The following is a 23,593-nucleotide window of genomic DNA, read 5'->3' on the forward strand; positions in this document are numbered from 1 at the left end:
CTATCCAATTGTGCTATTGGTACCATCAATGATAAATTTATTTTTATTCAAGACAAAATACTCTATCATATCAAAACTTTATTAAGTGTTTTAACATAATATTTTATTAAGTGGTGCAGTGTGTATTTGGTTTATGAGTCTGAAGGACAGACAAACAAGTACAATTAGCTTATTAGAGATAATGTGACATGTAATTACAAAATCCATATTAGCAAAAACATAGTGTTGTTTACTTAGATAAAAACTATGTTAATAGAAATATTAGATATTATAAGAAAAATGCTGCATAATTGCAGTTAGTTAGAAATAATAGATAATAATAACATTGGCTAATAAAAAATATGACTTAATAATATATTTTAAGGTAGTTTTAGTGTATAAAATGTGATTAAAAAAATAAGATTATATTTTACTAAATCTTTTGTACACGGGAACATAAAGTTATTGATCAAAATATTGATTATTAACGGGACATAAAATTACTGATCAAAATATTGATTATTAACACGGGACATGAAGTTACTGGTCAAAATATTTTTTAAGGTACACGAGGACATGAAGTTATTGATCAAAATAATATTTGTAGACGGGAACATGAAATTATTGATCAAAATATTGATTATTAACGGGACATGAAGTTACTGATCAAAATATTTTTTATTAATTATATATTTAATTAATACTTTTTCACGGATAACCAGATATTTTCCTATTAAAAAATATATATCTAAAACAAATGCGCGTTCCGTACCAGAACCCGTGCGAACGCACAGGTTTATTCCTATAATATAGTATCCAATATTTTAAATCTTTCCTTGGAAACACAAATATTTTTATCTCAATTTTCTCTTTTTTCATAAATTTCAATTTCAAATAATATTCTTCTATTCCTAACTAATGAGTTAATATATCTTCCTATCTTTTATTCTTATTTTTAAATATTAGTTTCTTTTTTATATTCATAATATTTCTCTTTAATTTTTCTCATATTTTTTTCATTCATAATTTTTTTAGCTTCTATTTTTTAATTAATTTTTTTAACTTCTATTATTCACATATTTTATAACAAAATTATATTTTGTATTAAAAAAATTTATTGATCTAAATGTTTTTACGGGTACCGGATATTTTTTTATACATTCAATTAATTTTTTTTACAGGTACTAGATATTTTTCTATACATTCAATTATTATTTTTCACGGGTACGAGACACTTTTCTATACATTCAATTATTATTTTTTCACGGGTACCAGACATTTTTCTATACATTCAATTATTATTTTTTAACGGGTAACGAACATTTTTCTATTAAAAAAACATCTGAAACAAATGCGTGTCCCGTACCAGAACCCGTGCGGACGCACGGGTTTGTTACTAGTTTAAGGAAATAAAAAACAAGACCACAGAAAGAATAGCTACAAAGATTAGTACTGAGAAAAAGAGGAAGAACAAAATTTTGGTCATTCTTTCTTGAAGGGTTATATAAATATATCATGTTAAGTTTCATTTCTTTCATAACTATATAATACCAACACAACAAAACATTATTAAAAAAAATATTTATATATAGAGGAAGTTGTTGCATCAAGAAAATTTGATCTACTATAGAGAGAGAGAGAAACAATTAATTAAAGTTAACACTTTTTTAATATCATTAGTATAAAAATGATCACCTAACAGAATATTACTTCGTAAATATTTATCCAAATATGTATAAGCAATTAATATGAAAAGTATTTTATATATATATATATATATATATATATATATATATATATATATATATATATATATATATATATATATATATATAACTGATAAATATTTTTTATAATATTAGAGACATTTACAATTAATTAATATAAAAAGATACTTAACAAGTGATTAATATATAAAAAATATAAGACAAATATTTTCTCATCAATTAATAAAAAAAATAAGAGAAAAAATTGTTATTAATACATAAAGAAAGACATGACATATATGTTTTAGATAAATATAAAAAATGAAATTCATACTTATCATTAACACTTAAAAATCTATCTTATTTCTGTATAACAAATATTTCTAAAAAATTTATCATAAATAATTTTGATATTTTAAAACATATGTTAAAAATAAATTATCAAAAATAATTTTGTTATTTTTTGCTTAAAAGTTTTTGAGAAATATACTGTCAAACAAGTTTTCTTATTTTCTCTACTCTAAAACAATTTTCAAAAACTAGATTGCCAAACAATTTTTCTTCTATTTATTTTTCAAAAACAGTTTCTAAATATAATTTTTAAAATATAATTTTAAAAACTAAAAACCAAAACTCATTCAAACAAGCCCTAAATCTTGAACTGCTTCCATAGAACCTTTGACAAGCCTGCCAAGTTCCTGTACTAGATCTCTAGTCTTGGATTAATACTTCTTTCTCTCAGTTAGCATCACACCACACTTAGTCAACACATGACATTATTTTATATTCAACAAATCCTAATCCAACGGTGCATCCAGTTTCGTGGAAGTATATGAGTTTTGAAGAAAAGAAATCTCAAAAAACTTAATTTACTCAATCCATTGCTGTCTTACATTTAATCTAAAAAGGATTGGTTTATATTAATCCTTAATTTACTCAATTTATTGCTGTCTTATATTTAATGCTTTATAATTCTTTTTTGGGTTTATTTAGAGGAGTTTTAAAACCCCCTCAATCTAAGGCATTTTAAAATGTTTGCCAAGCTGTCTTCTACGTGGCATGCCACGTCATCTTCCGTTAATGAAAGTTGACGGCAGGAATCAAAATTAGAGACGGAAAACTTTATGAGGACCATTCTTTAAACAAAAATTTTATAAGGACTAAAACTAGATTTTGGATTATTTATAGGGACCATAAACATATTTAACCCTATTATTGAAAACATTATTATTAACTTCAGTAATGCTATTTAGTATGAAAGATTTTGAACAAGAAACACACGAATGTACATGTGACATTAATTTAGTGGATAAATTTTAATTTATTATAAATTAAATTTCCTTTTTAATAGGGAACATGGTGTGGTTGTGATAAAGAATGGTTGAGATTTATTCTTGTTTTTCTTGTTTTCTCTTTTTCTTACTAATAAGCATTTTTCTTATTAACTTTTACATAATTTTATACTATTAATTTTCAAGTGCTGTATTTTTTTAAATTAAATTTAAATAAAGAAATTGTGCTCATATTTTTACGAATGCATATTATAAAAATGGATAAACATTTACGTTAATGGTTGAATTAGCAGCATATATATGTTTGATTTCAAAGGTGATATATGTTTAATTTACTGTGTTTGATTTCACATGCCAGTGGGTATGGAAGAACTTTACTTTTTCTTTTCTTTTCCTTTTAAAATTGTGCATAGAAGAATATATATCTTGCTACTCTTATTCAATTATAAGTAAAAAAGAAGATCAATTTATTGGACTTACATATTAATACAATATTCTATTCACGCTTAAATGTTATACTATTTTAAAAAATCCTTACATTAATTACATGTTGTGAGGAGATCAATATTATATAATGAAAGGATGACTAGTAGATATTTTCTTTTTACATGAAATAAAAAAAATACTTAACTATAAATCTTAATAAGTATAAAGATAATGTAGATTTAATTACAATTTTAATCTTTTTAGTTTTCTGTTGAATAAACAAAGAAAAAATGGGTGATACAATGATAAATTTATACTCTCAATCAATACAATCATGTATTCAATTATTTCACTTTTTATTTTAAAATCTTTTTAATGACATGGCAGATAACTTGTATTCTATTAGATGACTGTCAATGCATATCTATTAAACTCATAATAAACAAAATAGTCTCTTTATTTTAAATTATAAAAAAATTCTCTCTTATATTTGAAAAGTTATTGAAGATTTTTTTTTTATAACTTTTAAAAGACAAAATATGTGTGACATATTATTAAAAATGGATATGTTATCAACTTTTCAATACATAATAATAAGAATGATCAGAATTATTTAAATTTAAAATATGACCTAAAAAATTATAATTAATTCAAACATATATTTTTGTTTATAACTGACTTTAGATAGAGTATTAGTTTTTTTGATATTCTAAATTTAAATAAGGTTTGAAATTGGATAAGATTATTTTTATAAAAAACATGAAAAATATTAATTATAATAATAAATTATTATAATTTTACAACCTCCTTAAGAAAAACTTTGAACTCAATTCTCTTAATTACAGAGTTTATCATGAACTATCACCGTAAGCACTATTTTTATATCTATCATATAAGAAAATAAGGTGTTCTTTAAAAACCTAAAATACCCTTCTTGCTCTATAACATGCCAAGTGGATGCCTCTAACTTCAAGCAATTAAATAAAAGTAAATAATAAACTAATAATTAATAATGATAATAATTATTAATTAATTTTTCCCACAAATTTTCTCCACTTACAAAAACCACCTTTAAATCCACTACTTCATTAACTTCTTCCATCATCCATAAACCACCTTTAATTCTACTAATTCATTAACTTCTTCTATCATTCATTATTCATAAATTTTATGTTTTAAATGTTAATTTAAATTTGAATAAACTTGAAGGTTTTGTGATTAAGAGGAGAATCAACATATTAAGGATGAAGGATTTGCAAATAAAATTAAGGTATTTTTCATTATTGAATTATTTTATTTTACAATTTATTACATTGTTTATAACTATTTAATCCTCCAAAAATTATAATAAATAATAACAATTAAAATTAAATAAATATAAATATTTAATTGAGGTTCTATTTCTAATAAGTTGCATTTCTATGCATAACATGTAAAATTGAGGTAAAACATCATTTTGCATTTCTGGTTCAAATTAAAGAGAAAAAACAATAGTGACCAACTATAAAAAAAAAAAAAAAATTAACATTTAACTCTACTAATTTTTTTATAGTTTTGTTCGTTTTTTCTTTCTGTTATGATATATTATCTCTTTTTTTCTTTATTTTTATTTACTCATAAGTTATTTGTATGTTGAATGTTGAAGAAATAATTTTTTATTATTTGTTATTATTTATATGTTGAATGGTGAAGAAATTGCTTTCTCATGTGTAGCAATAAAAATAAGAATTTACATAAAGAAAAAGAGATTTCTTTGTAGGTTTTATTATTTCAATTTTCGTCTTCTATTTAATATTTATTTGTAATTAAATCATTTATTATTGGTTTATAATAAATCATCTATTATCTTAGAATGTTATCATGCAATCTATAACAATAGAGCAAAAATTTCAATGTCGCAATTAATATAGCAAATAATTAATAATAACAAATTGAAAATTATTTTTAATTGAACAGATTTATATTGAAAATATAGAAAAGAAAACCATACACTATTTTTTAAGTAATATGATTTGTAGTCAAATCTCACTACCTCTTATTCTTCTTCTTCCTTCTTTCTTCTTCGTCTTTTTCTTTGTGTTTTACATTCTTCTTCGTAATGGTTACCGTAGACGGTGTTTTGTTGTGATTTAGGTTTTGTTTTTTTTTGTGTTTTAAGTTGAGAGTTAGAGTTTGCTATTGATCTATATTCTTTCCACTGGTATATTTACTTTTAAGTTGAGAGTTAGAGTTTGCTATTGATTTTCATAATTATAAATGTTTACATGAATCGTGCCGAGGATGATGCAACATTTTTGGACAACGGTGAATGTGACTATCTAAAGGGGTTTCGCGTTTCTGGATGACATATGATTTTGGCGATGTGAAAGGCATGGATTGATCGGTAGTGCACGGTAAGGAAATGTTAAATTTCTGATAACATAAACTTAGGCAAAAAGTGAAATAATAAAATAACAAATGATGCTTTTGTTGAATTTTATAATAATAAATACTTTATAAATTAAAAAAATAACATGAATGGAAATACAAATAATAATATTTATATACGGGAAAATAATTTTTTGATCCAAATATTTGTATATTTGAAAATATTATATTTATGCTTCAAATATAAATAAAAATATGTTTTACTTTTAAAAATATTAAACTTTCTTGGTTAAATAATTTTGTCTTTTAGTTTTTTCATTCATATTACATTTAAGAAACATATGCGCGTAATACACCAGTACCCGTACGAACGCACGGGTATCCATATCAGAATTGTATGAATCTGAACACGAGTAAAATGTATTTATTTATGGTACTAATATTTATTTATACAATTAAAATAATTTTTTAAAATATTATGTTGTTATTTAATATTTACATGCGGAAAAATATAGGGTTGATCCAAATATTTGTATATATGAAAAACTATATTTATGTTTCAAATATATTTAGTTTTTTAAGATATATTTATATTATTGTTTATATACTTAAAACAATCTATGAGTTCAAATATGAAAAAAGTGTGTTTTTTAATTATTAATGTTACTACTATTTTTAATTTAAGATATAATATTTTTTAAAAAATTAATATGCGTGAAAATACAAAAATGTGTGTCAATTATCACTAATTTTAATTTATACAATTCAAAACATTAGTATCAAGTTTTCTATCCGACCCTAGCATTTAGGGATGGCAATTGAACTCATCACTAATGGGCACCCGCAAAAATTATCATTAACGAGTAGGGTAAAAATCCGTAAAATAGGCACGGGTAATTACCCACTAAAATAAACGAGTATGGGTGCGGGCACGATACCTTATGTCTCACCCCGCCTCATACCCGCATAATGTATATTTATATATTATTATTATTATATATACATATATGCTTATCAATTTTATTAAATACATCCCTATTATATTTATACGCATTTTAATACAAACGTTTGTTTAATTTCTTAACTCAACAATAACATCTTTAGTTTTTTTATGAATGTTATTAAAAAAAATTAAAATCAAATTATAAATTATAATTGATCATGAGTTTTTAATAGAAATGAGGGTAAATAGGTATGGGTACTTAATTAGGTACCCATAGCGCACGGGGACAGGCTCAAATGTTGGTGTCCACACGGATATGTGCTTGAGTACGGGGATTTTTCAAACTCCGGGTATGGGAACGGATACTATAATACCATATTCATACCCTACCTATTGTTATCCCTACTAGCACCTATCATTTGTTATGTCATTATCTTTCTTTTGTTAAATAAAATATTTAAATCTTTTCAATGTATTTAATATAACCATATATAAATCACAATTAATATCATTAATAAATTAGATATAACAATAGACTACAGACTACTACTACCTATCAACAACATAAATGTGTTTTTTTATTATTTATATTGTTAATAAATACAAAGTTTTTTCCCTGATTCATAATAGTTAATAATAATAGAAACATCAATATTCTGAAATATTTTGTAGATAATGCAAAACAAAAATTATGTTTATATCAAAAAAAAATTATTCATTTAAAAATTTTATATATACAAAAAATATAGGAACTAATTTATTATTTTTTAAAAATAAAATAAAATTTGTGGGTTAAATTAATTTGACTTTTTTTTATTACATTTTAAAAACAAATATGTGTACCGTACCAGTACCCGTGCGAACGCACGGGTATCCCGCTAGTTTAACAAGTAAAACGTGCAATGCGTAAATCAAAGAGGATTTAGTATGCCACCTCAAATTTTAAATCTAACACCCTCAATATTTTTATAATGTCAAAAATACTCCCGATAAAAAAGAATAAAATGGTTTCGGAAATTTTTGGTAGTTCAATTAAAAATTTTGAAAACATGCATTTTAAAATTTTTGGTAAAAAATAAAAGAGTTTTTAACGGAAATTTTGAAACTTTCGGTAAAAACGCATACATTTCAAAATTACTAGTAAAATTTTCATGAGTTTTTATCGGAAATTTTTAAATTTTTGATATTTTTTTCAAAATTTCTAGTATAGTTTTGAAATTTCCGATAAAAATTCATAGAAATTTTCAGTATAGTTTTGAAATTTCGGATAAAAACTCGTATTTTTAAAAATTTGATAACTTTAAACAAGTGTATAATAGTAAAAACATACAAAATAAGGTGTTGGATATATAAGTTAGAGGTGACAAGTTAATTCCTCTGAATCAAGTCTATATTTCATGCGCCTAGGACTGGCCCAATGATACAAAGACTTTTTTCTTATGCCTCCAAAATTATAAATTATTGAATGGGGTTGTTCTTCTCACACCCAAAGGATGATAATTCACATTCTTATGAAATTCAAAAATGTCCTTTTGCGGATACGAAGATTGGAATTTATACGAGCCTATTTAATAATAAAAATAATTTTAATAGAGAGACACCTCAATCTCTCCAAAATTAATTTAGATATTAATTTTCGGATAAATCAGGAGTGAGTCAGGATAACAATGTTTAGACCCTGTCTTAGGGCAGTAAATTATTTGACATTAAGTTTCTTAAAAATTTGGCATTTTTTCAATAAACATCTACAATATAAGAAAGTTAGATGTTCTGTAAAGGACCAGAATGCCCCTTTGGTTATATGGCTTGCCACGTGGATGTGTTCTTTGCAATTCTTTGAATACCTACTCTTTCTATTCTATGCTACAGCAAACGACTTCCACCATCTCATTTCTCTTTTCTATCTCTCTCTACATCTTTGTTATCTCTCTCTTCTCTTTCTTCATCTCTCTTTCTACAACAAACCCTAATTCCCTTAATCACAAAATTTGCCTCATTTTTCTCTCCTCATACATTCTATCGTTCTGCTTCTTCTTCAAACTGTTTTCGACAATTTTGATGTGATGGTTTCTACTTTCGGACAAAGCAGACTTCGACGGTATTTGTTCTTCGTCGTCAACCTTTGTTATTACTCACAAATATTTGATTTTACATAACAGATCTTCTTCTTAGATTTGGTGATTTAGTGGTTTAGATTTAGATTTAGTTTTTTTTTGTTATTTCAGGTTTAATGGTGTTGGCTCAAGCAAAAAAAGGGGGAGATTTGCGGCAGTTTGGTAAGAAAAGCTTCACTTTTTATATTTTAGATCTGGGTCTAATTGTTTTAAACTGTTTGGAGATTTTATCTCAAGGACGGTTAAGCATCTGGAAGAGTTTTGGTTAAAAATTAATTTTGTTGTTTATGAACGTGGTATTACATCGACCTGCGGTTTTGCGGTGGTAGATCTGTCGTGGCGGCAACGCATTTCCGGTGGAGATTTTGATATTTGTAAGCGATGATTTGCTATCAACAATAACCGGATTTGATTTTTTTGAAATATTTTGTGCAACAATAGAATCTGGAAGAGGACTCTGAGATACGGAAGCTGGCTTTTTTTCTAGATCTGACCCTTCCATGGGCTTAGGGTTTCAGGAGATCTCGGTCGCAAGGTCTTTTCCAATATGGTATGTTTCAAGTTCCAACCAATGTTTTGTTGTTCTATAATATTCATTGTTAGATTGTTGTATTATGAATCCTGGTACAAAGACTCTTTAGTTTGGCTGAACCGGCTTTTGGTTTCTGTTTGGTTTTGTTTTTTGCAGGAATTTTTTGTGGTGGTTATGCGGATTGGTTAGCAGAATTTTGTGGGAAGTGGCGGTTCGAGTCGGTGATGCAGCCTGTTATAACAACCTGTTATGGCAAATGAATGTTCTTTGTCATATTGTCTTTTATGTCATGTCAAACTAAGTTGAAAGCATTCTACATTTTATTTCTTTGTATTTCCCTAACACAGTTCGTTTTGTATAGATGTTATCGGTGTCGTTGACACCGTGCTTTACACTCAGCAAAACTCTGGAGGGAAGAAGCCACCGAGTGTAAATCAATTTCAATCTCAACATAATCTGCTTCTCTCTTTTAGGTAAATTTGGAGCATTATTTGCATCAATACCGTTCCTATATTTGCTGTTATATATTGCATTTTATTTGGTCTTGTGGGTAAGCACAAATAAATATTTGGATTTTCTTAAGTGTCAATAAGATTTTACCACTCTATCTGTCTCCGTGAATATCTATGGAGCTATTACAATTGCAGAATATGGTGAAGCGCGGCCATTGCGGTAAGTTCACTATTGTTAATTCTAAAAGTACAATTTATTGCAAAAGTTTGTTTACTAATTTTATTGGTATTTTTGTGATAGGAACTTAGATATATTAGGAAAATAGCTATGGAAACAAGTGAACTTCAATAAATCAGGACAACTGCTAGCAGCTTATGGCTATGGGGATCCAGAATTTAAGTCATGAATTTACACCTAACAATGCGACGTGTACAATTTTGGAGTTGATAGGTTAGAACTTATTGGCAGTAATAGAAGCCAAGAAAGAAATTTCACTTCAAGCTTAGAACTTCGGGTTTGATCAAGCAAAAATATTCCGGGATGAGGTGTGTGTTAGTTACTTTTGAGGAAACATCAATTTATGTTAAAACTTGCTAATTAAATCTAAATCCTCTATATGGCCAATTTTGAATTATTAAGAAGAATTTCCATTGCTTTTCATATCTTTCCAGGTATTAACGGAACGGAAGTTGGAAAGGGAAGCATGGCAGGATTTAGCAACCATTTATACAGAGGAGCTCCTTTGAATTTGAAGAGGCAGCTGGTTTTTTTGGAGCCATTGGTGCAACTGGTTTTTTCAGAGTCATGTTCTTATCAATATTTTGGTTGATCTGGTCCAGGTCAATGATTCGGAGAAAGGTTGGTTTTTGTATGTTGAACGATAAAACTAATTTATCTTTTTTCAAAGTTTTACTAATATACAGTCCAAATGCTAGCTTCTCGCAGTATTGGTCAGAACCGTGTACGCAGACTATATTTTGAACATGCAGTTTATAGTTCCTCCCCAAGAGCAATGATCGTTATCCTCATTATTAGAGGGAGGCGGGACTGCTGCAATCTTCTGCAAAATGATGTTATCAAACTTATTGTTAAGCATACTCCAATTTCAGCTACCATCCTAATCCTTCAGGTCAGCAAAAATAGGCTCATCATGATTAGAATATGTTTCTAACTGTGAATCAAGGCCCTGCAACTATACTTCTTTTAAATATGTACCAGTCTTGGCTCAAAAGTTGCTTAGTTTGAATATTAGAAGATTTTACAAAATACATTGACAACTTGATAAAACAAAAGTGTAACTTGATTAATTTGAAAATTAGCCTTAATTTCCATTGCAATTGATCTCTTTTATTTATGTCTTGACAGGTAATTTGGGATAGCATCAAAATGTATCTTAACATGTGCATGAAACGGATGCTCCATATTCTCCTAGAATGAATGGTAAAGCAGAAATAAAGAATAAGACTCTTATTGAACTTGTTGTTGCAATTATGATGAATTATGGTGTTGCAACTCACTATTGGGGGGAATTTTATTGACTGTTTGCTATGTCCTTAATAGAGTTCCCAAGTGAAAAAGCAAGATATCTCCTTATGAGATATGAAAGAAAAGACAACCAAACTTGTCTTATTTGAGAACTTGGGGTTGTCTGGCTTATGTCAGAATTACGAATCTGAAACGAATTAAACTCGCTAGTAGAGCCTATGAATGTGTATTTGTTAGGTATGCAGCAAACAGTAAGGCATATAGGTTTTATGACCTAAATGCAAAAGTGATCATAGAATCAAATGATGTCGAATTCTATGAAGACAAATTTCCTTTCAAATCGAGAAATAGTGGGGGCACCGAATCGAGTCACATTTCTTTGATAAGAAGTATAGAAAGCAACGACAATGTAGAAACATAACTTTGATGAAGTAAAAGAGTAATAGTTGCTAAAGACTATGAGCCCAATTATGCGGCTTATAACGTAGAAGAAGATCCAATAAATCTTCAAGAAGCCTTGTCATTTATGGATGCAAATTTAAGGCAAGAAGCTATTAATGATTAGATAGAATCTCTAGAATCTAACAAGAACTGGAACTTAGTATACTTGCCTCTTGGTTGCAAATCAACCGGTTGTAAATGAGTTTTGAAAAGAAACTAAAACCTGATGGAACTATTGAAAAATACAAGGCTCGCCTTGTAGCCAAGGGTTTTAGACAAAGAGAAAATATAAATTTCTTCGACACCTTCTCTCCACTCTCTATAATTACATCCATTAGGGTTCTTTTTCAATAGATGATATTTATAACTTAATAGTACTCCAAATGGATATAAAAAAACTTTGTAAAAATGGTGACTTAGTAGAAGAAATCTATTTGGAACAACTAGAAGGGTTTGTGATCCTTGGACAGAAAAAAAGGTCTGTAAGTTACACAAGTTTTTGTATGGACTAAAGCAAGCTTCTAAGCAATGACATGAAAAGTTTGATAACTTAATGATATGGAATGGGTACAAAGTGAATGAAAGTGACAAATGCGTTTATTACAAATATTAGAACCGCATATGTACTATCATATGTCTCTATGTAGACGATCTACTCATATTTGAATAAAAAATTTAGACCATTAATGATATGAAATCATTGTTGTGCAACAACTTTGATATGAAAGATCTTAGAGAAACAAGTTTGATCCTTGGTATCAAGATCACGAGATTCGAACAAGGAATTTCTTTAGATCAATGACACTTTGTGGAGATTGTAATGTTCGGAAATAAAGTCCATTCCCTCAATGCAAAACAATAAGCAAAGAAATAACAAATATAAACCAATCAAACAAACTCTCCAAAAGTAAACATCACCCCAACAGTTTGGAACAACACACGATTTCAAATAACAGCATAAACATGAAGAAGTAAGATACATAATCAATGAAGAACCAAAGAAAAAGTGACGAATGTCGATACCAAAAGATGCAGTGAGGCCAGAGTTTGGTGTTTCTATGTGACTGTGAGTTGTGTATGTGGCAGATCCGGCACTATTTGGTTGCTTACACAATCGACTAGATTGATCCTAGGATGTATGTGTATAGTCTTTGTTTTAGGTTTTCTCAATACTAAGTTTTTTGATGGTACTAGTAAACTTCAAGATAATATAAAGACTGTTTATTAAAATAAAAGGCAAAGAATGTAACTTCGAGTGGAATGTAAATGGAATAAAAAATGGACTTTAATGCAAGTAAATTGACATTGAAATAAAAGATGGTGTTTCATACGTACATATTCTCAGAAACTATTTTTTCAACAACACTTAGATACTTTGAGTGATTTTGAGTTGGGTACAACATTAAACACACAGAAATCTAATGTTAAGATCCCTATTTATACCATTTCGACAGTAACAGTAACGAACAGTCTCTTCTCTAGAGGATGACACGTTCTCGTCTGCATGTGTTTCGCCTTTCAAAAGTCTCCACGTATCCTTTAAATAAACAGATAAGGCTAAAATACAGGTATCAACCTTATTTCAAATTCTCTTTGTCGAACTTATATTCGAATTATCTAAAAATCTTCTAAGTCCACAATTTCGCTAATAGGACCATCCTTTCGCTAGATTGTCCCCCTTTTTGCCAGGTCTAAGTCAAACTCATTCTAAATTCTCGTCGAAGTCAGCTTATTTACCTCAAATATATCCTTAAGTTCTATTAGGACATCTCACATCTCCTTGAGCTTCGAAGTTTCACAATTACAGTTGACACATAGATAATAGAAAATTTAGATGCACTATTTTATACAATCGATTGCATTCTCCTCTATTTTTTCTTAGTTTTCATTAATTTTTTGTTAGGATTTTGATGTAATTGGGTTGGAGTACCTCTTGTACTCCTATAAAAAATCATTAATTATTACTATTATAAATCATATATAAGGATGATTATTTTTAAATTACTGTTGCAATTTACAATTTAAATAAAATAAGTTATTTTATAAAAAGAGTTGTGTTATTTATAGGTACCATTTTAATATTAGAAAAGAGTCTCATATTATATGATACCATCTGATTAAATTCTATATAAATTTCAGTTAATAAAAAATATGTACTAAAATATGTATGTTAGAGAGATGAGAGATACACAACTTTCTAAGGTTGGTGTTAAACTGTGCTCTAGGAAAAATACTTGCATGAGCACAAACATAACAAGTGGCTTTACAAACAACCAATTACAAATTTTTATTAATTAAAAAACAAAAATATTCTTTTTCTCTCTCCTACTTATTCACAACCACCCCATGAATCTAATTAAAAAAAAGTTAAATTTTAAATAAATTTAAAAATTTTGTCTTTTCTTATTGGTTGTTCCTAACACTAATGATTTATGTTCGTATCCATGCAAGTTTTTCTCGTGCTCTAGTACCGCTCAAGTTGGCTGGTGCTTGTGGGCAAACTAAACTACTAAAGTCTAGTAGTACGTGTTAGAAGTACTCTATATGTATGGTTGTTAACTTCATTCCTCGATCTCTCCGCATCATAGAGAATGGTTGCTGTTGAACGTTACGTGAAGAAAGTACAAAGGACATGCTAAATTGCCAAATGCAATAAATGAGATGAGATCATTAAAACTTTGTTCTCACTCACTCCTGACCCAGCTTCAAAGTCGTCGGGTGCAAACAAAACATTTCAATAGTGTTTTCTGGGATTTTTTACCCATATGTCACAAAAATGAAACAAATATACTAATATGAAAAGAGTTTTTTTTTTTCGTTTTTAAATTTGTATGAATTAATTTTTAATCTTTTTATTCATTAATTAAATATTTTAATTATTAATTTAATTTAATATAATATTTAATTCAAGTATTCAACATAATTAAGAGAATACAATCAAGCGGCTACTCTAAGCAACATCATAAGGATATTTAATTTGCGTCACTTTTCACAGGTTTTGAGGAACGCTCTACTCCATTACGATTGGACATTGTAACTTGCCTATCAATTCTCCTGATCTTTTCACCATCCAAAATATCTCCCTCTAACCAGCAGATTAAAGATCTCTGAAATTGCTCAAAAGTCAACATGTTCCAGAGTTTGATCTTCATCTGAACTTTGTTGACAAAAAAATAGTAGAGCATCTCTTTTGATAAGTGGAAACGTTGAAAGGGTGATTAAAGATATTTTTAAGAACGACCAAAAGATTTCGGTGGTAACTGATGTGAGTACCAAATGACCATGGACAATCTTATTTATATTACATACTTGTTTTTATTAAATAATTAAAATATATATCAAATACATTAATTATTTAAATTTATTTATAATATGAGAAGGAGGAAATAGTAAATAAGAAAAAGTTAGTGTTAGATTCACTTTTATTTCTTTATGATGAGATGGCACACAAAAAATGAAGCATAATCTAACTTATGATGAGGTAATGGCAAGATTTTTTAAAATACACAATCTAACTTATTCTTTTTTTAATTAGTTAAAATTTATATAAAATCTACATAATTTGATTAGTTATATAGTAAATTTCAACAAACAAAAAATGAAGTATTAATTATGTCAATTCAAGAATGTCTTTTGAACAATGATTTTAGGCAACACAACACAAGAAAGCACGACAGCACATGGCAACAAAAAGTTACTAATTACACATTCTCGAAAAAGGAAGAAACAATACTAGTAGTGGGATCCCAATGGGAGTAGTAACCAACTTTTCATTACATTATACTCCTTAAATTTCATATAATTTGTCATAATTGATCATTTCACACATATTAAAAAATAATTATAAATAAAAGAGAGAATAATGATTTTATCAAATTATCTTACTTAACTATTAGTATATTTAAATTATCATTAATGTTAGGTGAAAAAAATAAATTAAGAATATTTATTAGATGATATAATTGAAATATTAAGTATAAAATTACATTGACAATTTAAAATGACAAGTATTTTAGAATAATTTTTATATTTTAAATGTGACACTTATTTTAAAACGGTGAGAGAATTTATATTTTAATGAGAAAATAAATGGATGTTTACTTATATTTGTCACTAAAGAGAAGATAAATTTTAAGTATGTGCTAATCTTCTTTGGAGAAATTTTCTAGTTACTAAGAGTATTGTTAGGAAGTGTACCAAATAAAAAAAAAAAGTATTGTTAGGAAGTTCTATGCTAATTGAATTGTTTATATCTTTAGCTGTAAGTAAAATTTTCCTTTCTTTGCCTTTTTTCATGATTAATAATCAATTAAAAAGTTTTATTTTTTTGATAAAAACACAAAAGTTTTAATCTAAATAATTATGTAATTTGATTTTTTTTAATAAGTGTAATTTTTATTTTTATTTTATATATAATAGAACGAAGGGAGTATGTAATAGCTATTTGCATTTTGGTTTTAATCTAAAATTTATATAAATATTGCTACATTTATATAAAATATTCATAATTAAATAGAAACGAAAATAAAAAATAATGAATACGATCAATCTTAATAATAAATATCTCTGGAACTATAAAGCAACTATAATTTTGTCTAATCATTAGAATTCGGTAGGATTATAGTGTTACAAGCTGTGTATATAATATTGGGGCTCAATTTACAATAATATCCTTGACGCCCCTACACCCTCCCGTTACTTATCCACAATAATCTCCACAATATGAGTCTTACTCAACAATCTCCACCTTCGCGAATATCAAACTCCTATGAAGACTCCCTGCAAGACGATCACATCCTGAAAACTAGAAAGTTACACTTCCTGCTTAACACTACAAAATATGTAACAAGTTTAAACAATGTCTGAACTTGTCATTGATGACTGACTTGGTCAACATATCAGTTGTGTTCTTTGAAGTATGAACTTTTTCAAGCAGTATATCTACAAATGCAAGTAACTTTTTAATCTAGTAAAACTTCACATCAATATGATTGGTCCTAGAATGACACACCTAATTTTTTTGCCAAATAAATGACACTTTGGCTATCACAATGCAACAGAAATCCACTTTGCTCAACACCCAATTCTCTCACAAATCATGTAAGTCATAAGGTATCTTTGGCATCTTCACTTTATGTCAAGAACTCTGCTTTAGTTATCAACATGATGATTGTAGACCGAACCGATGATTTTTAACAAATATGTCTTCATACTAAAGTAAATACATACTTTGTTGTAGGCCTTCAATCGTCCATATCACCAACAAGGTCTAAACAACATATCACACAACTGAAAGATCACAATGTTCACTGCTACATGATACTGTAATTCGTTGTACCCTTCAAGTACCTTAAAATCCACTTGACTACTTAACAATGACGTTTTTGTATTTGGACATAAACTTATAAAGTTGATTTACAACTTAAGCAAAATCTAGTCTAGTGCAGACCATAACATTCATTAAACAATCAACAACACTGACAGAGAAACCTTTGAGAGTTTAGAGCGATTCTTCAATGGAGTACTCACAACTTTCGAATTACTTTTGTCAAACTTATCTAACACCTTTTCAACATAGTTTTCTGGATGAGCTATAATTTTCTAACACTCGCATCGAGGGGTGTAGGTGGGCCAGTTTGGGTTGGGTTTGCTAAACCCAATACTCAACCCACATAGGAAACTTCGGTTTTTGTGAGGTAAAATAACCACACATAACACCAATGGACTGGTTTGGACAAATCCACTAAATTTCATATTAAGTTGGGTTTAGTAATGGGTTGCCCAAATAGTTTTTCTGTTTTATTAATTTTCAATGACTAAATGACGAGTCATCATATTTTTTCATAAAAATTACTAAACATTTTCATCTTCTTAAAAAAATTAAATAACTTATTTTTACTATTTTTTAGCATTATAAAATAATATATGATAACATCAACTAATAAAAATTACCATAAAATGCTAGCAACAAATTAAAGTTGCATGACATAAAACAGTATTAACATCAAAGTAACTAAAGAGAAAAACATCCAAAATTAGTTAAAATCAAGGTTCACTAAAATATTAAATGTTCAAGAGACTAAAATTGTAACAACTAAATTAATATTCATCAAAATCATTAAAATTATAATAATAAATATTTGATTAGTGGGTCAATGGGTTTTCTGAGTTCGAGTCCAATTTTACCCAAAACCCGCATTTTTAGTGATTTTTTTTTTTGCTTTTAAACACATATCCACCCAATTACTTGACCCAATCCATTTTTTTGTGAGTTTGACCGAGTTTTGTGGGTTGACCCAACCCATGTACACTCCTATTCACATCCCCATAAATTTTCATACTAAGAATCTTCTTAGTAGCGCCTAGGTTTTTCATGTCAAAATCCTTTATCAACTTGATTTCAGTTTATTTACATCATATAAATTATTAACAATCAACATATCATTAAAATAAGATAATAGAAAAATAAAAGAGACGCTACTACGGAAAACCCATTTAACAATAGTTGGAAAGTACATATAATCATGCAGGCGTTGTTATGTAGAGTGTTGTCGTAAATGTGTTACTTACAATCATGGTCCTGGGACCGTTGTTGTATTATAGAAAGCGTGCGCGATATCACAACAGTTAGTTATTCTAACCGTTGTGATAGCTCTAATTGTCCCAGGTTCGATTCTCAACAGCGACATTTTTGGAACATAAATTGTAATTTATCATGGTTACATTAGATAACCGTTGTGGTAAGTACTCATAGTTTATTATATACTACATAGATTTCTTGTTTTTTTATACACCTCATTAAAGAAATATAACCATTCAAATTGATGAAGAAGTATATAATATGAAAATTAAACTATTCTTGAAAACCAGCTTAAAACAAACCACTTTCTTCCGAATTGCATGCCTCTCATCATTCATTTCCCGCTCTTTAACACATAAAATGTGGTTCAATGGTATGATTCCTTTATTGCATTGATGTCTTTCTTTTAAAAATTTAAAATTTGATACAATTTTAATTTTATTTTAAATATATGTCTTTTTTATATACTAAAATTTACTATTGATCCTGGTATTTTGATAACGATGCCTAAATAAAAATAATATTTGTACACGGGAATATGAAATTATTAATCAAAATATTGATTATTAACGGGACATGAAGTTACTGATTCAAATATTTTTTTATTAATTATACATTCAATTATTATTTTTTACGGGTAATCGGACAATTTTTATTACAAAATATATATCTGAAACAAATGCGCGTCCCGTACTAGAATTTGTGTGAATGCACATGTAACACACCAGTACCGTGTGAATGCACATATTTATTTGAATATTTATTTGTCTCATTTTTTCTTTTTTTCCAATAATATTTTGATTTTTTTAATTTGTTTGAATTTTCATGACAAACTGGTGACGTATCTCCGGTCCACACCAGTATCCGTGGGTCGCGAACACACGAGTCACACATCAGTACCGTATAAACGCACGGGTAATCAGGTCAAAATAACACACCAGTACCGTATGAACGTACGGGTAACCAGATAAAAATTTGTGTGAACAATATAACTTTTGATCTATAAATAAACCATTTTCTATAAATAAATACTACTTTTGAACTTTTTTTATCAATTTAATAGTTTTATTTAAACAATCTAATTTTTATATTTCAATTTCATATAAAAACAATTTTTTTATTTAAGATTATATGTATCTGATAAATCCGGTCCAGTCTGATACTGAGATGGATACATTGCAGATCTCATGAATTTTTAGTTTCTTTGAATTTTGGTGCACAATTGAGCTATAGACACCATTTCACAATATTCCAGATTTAGATGGAAATATTCCTCTATGCAAAAAATTTGAAAAAATTTGAAATTTATTGACCATTTTTAAAAGTATTTGAAAATATAAAAGTCATGATAGGAACAAAAATATAATGTTTAATTAAAATTTATGATTTTATTAATAGTGAATCTCAGTATTTATGATTTCTTTTTTTAGTTAGTTTTTATATCACTAATACTAAAAAAATCTAAAAATAATTTTTTAATGTATTAAAAAATAAAATAAATGATTTTAACAGGAGAACATTCATATCTTATTCATGTTGAACTATATATTATTCATATAAAACCATTTTGATAATAAATAGAAAATATCTTGATTTTAGTTTATAAATTCTAAGGCATGACATTATATGAAAAGAGAAAATATCTTGATCTAAATGTTTTTACGGGTACTAGACATTTTTTTATATATTTAATTGTTATTTTTTAAGGTACCAGACATTTTTCTATGCATTCAATTATTTATTTTTTTACGGATACTAGACATTTTTTATACATTTAATTATTATTTTTTCACGGATACTAGATATTTTTTTATACATTCAATTATTATTTGTTCACGAGTACCAAACATTTTTCTATACATTTAATTATTATTTTTTCACGGGTACCAGACACTTTTCTATACATTCAATTATTATTTTTTTACGAGTGCCAGACATATTTCTATACATTCAATTATTATTTTTTAAAAGGTATCAGACATTTTTCTATTAAAAAATGTATATCTGAAACAAATGCGCGTCACATACCAGAACCCGTGCACACGCACGGGTTAGTTACTAGTTAAATACAAAGTATACATAAATCATAGACATTTGTTGTAACACCCCTTTTCTAACCCCAAATATATCATACAATCACACAGAGTAATCATGCATAAGGAAAAGGGAGTCACATGTTATTTTCATCACAATGAAAACCTAAAGCAAAACATCAAACATTCTTAATATGCAAAGATCATATTTGTAACACAATGTAGATCTCATGCTTTCATACATTATGCATAAACGCTTGCGGAAAACAATAGAATTGCTATTAAAATTTCAATGAATATATCCCATACTATATTCATCTACCAATATCGAATTAACATTTAAATCCACAATCTTGGCCACATAGCCTCAAACAACATATCCGGAATCTCAGACAAATACATCCGAATATCCAACAAAACATAGGAAATAGCAATATCCAAACATAAGCATAAGTCTAAATAAAATCCCCCCAAGTGTTACATGATCAGAGCATATGACTCGCTACCTAATCCAATAACAAACTCAGGAGCTCCTCGGCTAAATCCTCGGACAAGCTACTACTCGTCGGAACCTGCACGTTATCAACGAAGGATAACATTCAAACAGAAGAGTGAGAATTCAAATTCTAAATAGAAAATATAATAATGGGAAATGCAACATAAGTAAGCATACATTTCGAGAATTCATCACACTTCACAAATGATGTATTTATCTCCAATATAAAGTTAACATGTTCAACTCAATTAACCATCACAATTAGTTCACAACCTCATATATTGCCAATTTACATATATACACATATATCACTCATACATATATATTTCACATTTCACATCAAATATGTATTAATCACATATATCTCATTCTCATCACATTCTCTAATTCATATAAAATGATTCATCATTCCACATACATGCATATCAATCAAATTCGCATCCACACATTCATACCACATAATCACACATAAAAACATTTCACACCGACATGTGCGACTCAAGTGTGACTCTATGCGATATGCATGTGGATCCCTCCGTTATCATTTCCGGTCATGCCGATTGTCATTCTCTCTAGACTAGATAACCACCTTAAAGCCCCATACTCGTTAAGCTTTCAAACCCCGTACTCGTTAGGTTTGGGACAAGTAAATAACCTTCGCGAGATTACCCAACATCGCCACTTTCAAAGACTCATGCTTGTGTACGTGTGCAACAAAACAAGACTCATGCATTTAAGACGATCTCTCTATCTCTTAAACTACACAATCACATCTTTCCAACCTTGCACAACATTACACAACATGCAATTCAATCCAATCTCAACACAATTATCATTTAGCATTCCATTACATAATACATTCAATTACACCTCACACATGTTATTTAATCATTTAATAACACATATCGAACATATAGAAGCAGTAGGTATGCAAGACAAGTCTTAAACAAACAAGAAAATATTTTTGAATATAGTTCGCGCCGCCAACCCTTGGTCGCGCCGCGAAGTAACAGACAGAAACAAGGTATCTCAAAAATGCATTCAGTTCGCACCGCATCCACATGTGCACGCCGCGGAGTACAAGGCAGAACCAAATCATTTCAGAATTCATTCAGTTCGCGCCGCCACCTCTCGTTTGCATCGCGAACACAGCTCAGAATGAATTCTCTGTGTAAACTCAGCACAGTTCCCTCTTTTCATTTCATCACTCAATTCACAGTTCAGTTCATTATTTGCACACGAATTTCACATACATAACATACACATAACCCATATGTATCCTTAGATTCATCAAAGTTTCATTAATCATGCAAATCCATGAATTTCACCCAAATCCCAAAGTTAGGTTTTTACATTCTTTTCATCCAACATGTTATAAATCAAAACCCACCCATAGAATCAAGTAAAGAATCATGAAATACATGTTATTTCTACCCATTCCAAGCATAAACAACATCAAACAACACAAATCTCATGGATTATGAAAATACTCAAAGTGAAATCCTATGTTTTAACACATACAACATTACCCAATCATAGATTCTACAAGAATTTGTATTCAAACCCTTACCTCTTGAATTTCTCCTTCTAACTTCAAGAATCTACAATACTCTCCTCTTCTCTCTTCTACTCTTTTGCCTCTTTTCTCTTCTCTACTTTTCTTTCTATCTTTCTATCTAACTTAGGTTAACTCATAAAATTCTCTCCTAACTCTCATTATCTCATTGGGCTTAACCCACCTAATACTCTTTCTCACTCAACTAAGCCCATTTAACTAATTTCAAATAAAATTCTACCATTTATTAATTAGCTAAATAACATATTGTCACCCAATTAAATAATTATCGCGCAAACAATAATTAAATAAAACACATAAACAATTATCAATTATCAAATAATCCTAATTAATTAAATCTAATAAAAATAGGATGTTACAACTCTCCCCCACTTAAAAGATTTTCGGCCTCGAAAATTACCTCAAACAAACAACTCCGGATACGATTCCTTCATCTTATCCTCGAGTTCCCAAGTGATATTACCATTGGCGACTCCACCCCATATCACTTTCACCAAAGCAATCTCCTTACCACGAAGCTTCTTCACCTCTCGATCTTCAATTCGCATAGGTGATGTATCAACCGTCAAATTATCCCTCACTTGAACATCATTTAATTGAACAACATGCGATGGATCCGCAATATACCTCCTCAATTGAGACACATGGAACACATCGTGAAGATTAGAAAGAGACGGTGGCAATGCAATCCGATATGCCACTTCACCTACCCTCTCCGAAATCTGATAAGGACCAATGAAACGCGGCGTCAACTTACGCGACTTCAATGCTCTACCAACACCCGTTATTGGCGTAACTCGAAGAAACACATGATCATCCTTCTCAAACTCAAGAGCCTTCCTCCTCTTATCATGGTAACTCTTCTGACGACTTTGAGAAGCCTTCATCTTCTCTTAAATCATCTTAATCTTATCCGTAGTCTCTTGAATTAACTCGGGTCCAACCACAGCACTCTCCCCCGATTCATACCAACACAAAGGAGTCCTACACCTTCTACCATAAAGAGCCTCAAAAGGTGTCATTCCAATACTCGAATGGAAACTATTGTTATACGTAAACTCAACCAAAGGTAAGAAACTATCCCAATTTCCTCCTTGTTCCAAAACACAAGACCTCAAAAGATCTTCAAGCGACTGAATAGTTCTCTCCGATTGACCATCAGTTTGCGGA

General features: G+C 28.7%; 1 long non-coding RNA gene across 2 annotated transcripts; it reads left to right on the plus strand.

The window, feature by feature from the left end:
* Positions 1-8,937: 8,937 nt before the first annotated feature.
* LOC131600239 (uncharacterized) lies at positions 8,938-10,996 on the plus strand. 2 transcript variants are annotated; one of them, XR_009283074.1, is made up of 6 exons: positions 8,938-8,989; positions 9,157-9,201; positions 9,315-9,377; positions 9,516-10,031; positions 10,113-10,357; positions 10,484-10,996. It is a non-coding gene; the product is annotated as an uncharacterized LOC131600239 (long non-coding RNA). The 2 variants fall into 2 exon arrangements; XR_009283073.1 differs by having other exon boundaries at positions 8,944-9,201.
* Positions 10,997-23,593: the final 12,597 nt, after the last annotated feature.

This window comes from Vicia villosa, linkage group LG4 (assembly GCF_029867415.1).
Source record: "Vicia villosa cultivar HV-30 ecotype Madison, WI linkage group LG4, Vvil1.0, whole genome shotgun sequence".
NCBI lineage: Eukaryota > Viridiplantae > Streptophyta > Magnoliopsida > Fabales > Fabaceae > Vicia > Vicia villosa.